The sequence below is a fragment of the Nyctereutes procyonoides genome, unplaced genomic scaffold, assembly GCF_905146905.1.
Source record: "Nyctereutes procyonoides isolate TBG_1078 unplaced genomic scaffold, NYPRO_anot_genome, whole genome shotgun sequence".
Classification (NCBI taxonomy): Eukaryota; Metazoa; Chordata; class Mammalia; order Carnivora; family Canidae; genus Nyctereutes; species Nyctereutes procyonoides.
Window position 1 is genome coordinate 2,371,508 of NW_026575026.1, and position 3,965 is coordinate 2,375,472.

Below are 3,965 nucleotides of genomic sequence, written 5' to 3' on the forward strand. Positions count from 1 at the left end.
TTAAGCCACCACCCAGTCACTTTGGGTTACTTGAGGCAAGTGATAAGCAAATAAGGAAAGGAGTCACTTTCCTCAGAGTCATTTATTTGAAAATAAATGGGCAAGTATACCAGCAATGACCCCAGCAGGGCATGGTGACCATGCTAGAGTTAAGATCTGAGTCAACCCACCACGCAAACCCCTTAGAATAGCAGAGCTATCTGCTGAAGCTAAGAGAAATCTAGAAGGGGTAGTAGAGAAGGGAGATAATATCAGCTGCAGCCCCAAGGCTGTGGTGCTGGCTGTAGTTTATCTTATGCATCTTACTGTAGTAAGTTTCCCCAGGAAAAGAGATCAACTGGAATCCTAGAGGAGTCCTTGTGAGGTAGGATCTACCTATTATGCAAGGCAAATGGATCTGAGTAGCACAGATGGTGGACTCTAGCAACCACTTTCACAACCGAGCCACTCATTTCCTTGCTGCTGGTTGTACTGTCTGATAACAGCCCACAGTTGAGTCCCTCCTCGGGGTCTGCCCCCAGCTGCAGGAAGCTGCTTCACCCATGGTTACACACACACACACACACACACACACACACACACACACACACTGACTCACTGATCAACGAGCAGGTAAAAAAGTGGGATCGCTTGCCTCAGTCCAAGACATCTCAAAGGAGTCATCCTGACTTAATAGCTCCACGTGAGGTTGCCTGAGGGCTCTGTTACAGCTTCGTTGCAATTCAACTTCTCCGTCTACACAGTTCAGCTTCACCCTTCCTCTTAAAAGTGTCATTCCCAAGACCACTCCCAATACACCATCTGCGCCCACATCTTCGTTGCAGAAACAGCTTCCCATTGAACCTGAATTATAATAATTGGCTTCTTTTTTGGTTTGGGGCCCAGTTCAATCTATTATAAAATCTTCTGTACATTTACAGCACTATGTAAACAAAAGCTCTGGTATCCCCAGTTACATAAGTCTGAAAACCTCATATTTGTGGTGTTGTAAACAAGACCATGTCACTGAACCTTGTGGTTCGTTATTCTAAATAGGTAACAAGTTATAATACACCGGCAAGAACTCCAAAGAATGTGGTATACTCTGTCTGGATCAGAATCTAACATGTTTTAGAAACAATTTATGATGTATCATGTACTCTTGAGAATGAATATTTGCCAGAATAGAATCTGTTATATTTTTGCCCATCATTTTTTAGTTATCTTGGATTCAGTACTTGGAATGCCCTTTGTTCTGCAGACTGTAGCTCAAATACCATAATTACAGAAAGAAATCTTGCCTTCTGTAATTTCCTACTAGTATATTATAAACATTTCTTAAAATATATCTTTAAAATGTGTCTTACCATATAATGCCCCCTCAATACAGAACAGTACTCCTCACTGAACTATTATTAAAGACAAAAATTCAGAGATCAGACATGATGGTTTTCCAGGATCAACTTGCTACATAATTCTGAGTCTCGATAACCTTAGTCTCTTCATTTTAAATATCACACATTTTCAAAAGTGACATAAAACTAATATTTTTATATTATCAGCTTGCTCTATGTTGTTTCTTTGACTAATGGTATCTCTATTTAAAAGTGTCATGGGCTTTTCTCAAGACTATCATGGTCAAAACGGAAGACCTGACTTCTCCCTGCTGCCAAAAAAGTTATGCTTTCTCAATTTCAGAAAGTAGCATCAACCCACCTTGTTGATTAAGTCAGATTGTACTTGCTTCTTTTTTCCCCTCTCCAGAAACAGTCCATAATCAAGTTCCAACACTTCTATCTCCAGAACATTCTGAATCTGTCCAGTGCTACCTGTCATCACTGCTCTCATACTTGTCAAGCTACCATCATCTCTATCATCCAGTAACCTCTAAACTGGCCTCCCCACCTTTATTTCCTGAACCTTTTAGGACAGACATAACTATCAAAAAAGTGTTTTCTAATGTAAAGCAAAACACACTTGTGATGCTGTTTGTTCCCCCAAAGTTCCCCCACTGATCACAGAATAAAATAAAAATTATTTACCTTAGCCTACAAGCCACTCTACCATCGCTATCCTTCCTACCATTCTGAGCTCATATCATATCATCTCCTCCTCAGTCTCCAGCTCCAGACTCTTTGGCTTTAGTTGTCGTTGTAACTGTTGTTCAAATACATCAGTTTCCTCTCCACCTTGGAATCCTGCTCTGTTTTCCTGAAATACTCTGCCCCATGGTTACTTGTTGCTTGCTGCATCTCATCTTCAGGATCTTAGCTCAACCATAACCTTCCCAGAGGTTTCCTTGACCAAAGTAGACTGCTTCTCTTCCCAGACACTTGTTAATGGATGATTCTGTTTTATAGTTTGTGGCCTTATCACTGTTTTTTTATTTTAATTTTATATTGAATGTTTCTCCCATACTATTTTATAAAAACAGGGACCTTATAGAATCTTTGAATATTTATACCATATTTCGACAGTAATTGGTGCTCCACAGATAATTGCTTAACAAATGTACAAATGATATGAATAAACAATAAAATATATTTTTTATTTTTGCATACTTATTCATATATGTATGAATATTTTTATATTACTCTATGTATTTTAGTTATATATAAAATAGTATAACTAGGGATGTCTAGGTGGCTCAGTGGTTGAACGTCTCCCTTTGGCTCAGGTTGTGATCCTGGGGTCCCGGGATCAAGTCCCACATTGGGCTCCGCACAAGGAGCCTGCTTCTCCCTCTGCCTGTGTCTCTGCCTCTCTTTCTCTGTGTCTCTCATGAATAAATAATTTTTTAAAAAATCTTTAAAAAAATAGAATAATATAATTATATATCTAACATTTATAATATAGAGTTATATTTTATAAGTAGCTATACATAAATATATTTAATGTTATACTATATTGTCATATTATTATTATGTATCTGTATTATATGTATTACATATATCTTTTATATCTTTTATAATTAGTTATATACAGATATAATACATTATATTTTTAAAATAACATACGTAGATATATATGTATCTCAGTATATAGGGCAAGCAGTTTAATCTCAGAGAGAAAATGAGCTTTAGAGCTAATAAAATATCCATTAAATTACAGGTGTATCCATCAAAAGTACTAATTACATACTTTTATGTTGTTTTCTTGTAATGGCAAGGGATGATGCTCCAAACAATATTTTCCAAATTCTAAGACAAGTATATTTTCTCATATTTTAAGTTTCTATACATATTATAATCCATGGGTTTGCTTAACGAAATAAGGTTTCTTTTACTCCTAATATTAAAGTAGTGGCGTACCTTTTCATTGGTCATATCTTAGAATTAAGGGAATAGTAATAGAGTTTAGTAAATATTGTTGACTCAAGTGCAGGAATGAAGCCCCTACTTTATAAATAACTGGCCACACACATGGTATAAATAACCAGAATCATGGTAGATTCAGTGATCACAGAACAGCCTTCTCTTGTGTTGATCTAACTAATTCTGACAGGAAGATGGGGAACTGAACCCCTGACTATGATCTCATTAAGGCCAAGCTCCAGCCAACCAATTTAAATGATCCCTGGGTCAGAAAGTGAAAAATAAATGTGAATGCAACTTCAATATTACAAATGAAATCTCACTAAATTGTAAAGAAAATTAAGACTTTCAAACAGTAGTTGCTTTCTTCTGTGAATGTTTGCCATAACCTTATCAGTGTCTGTGAGATTTTCCATATATACATCATTTATTTTGTTTTATTTTTTTTTTAAGTGAGAGAAGCCAATGGTACTTAATTTTCATATTTAGGCAATGTTAACACCTAAGGAGTGTAGAGTGAATTCACATTCACACCTCTTCTGCTGCTATTAGTCAGGTGAAGAACATTTTTTTAAGCAGTGAGATTTAATTTCTCATATTCTTCTTACCTGTGATCTGAGCACACCTCAACCCCTAAAAAATAAATCAAAGTACCTTGGTGTCCTGGGAAGA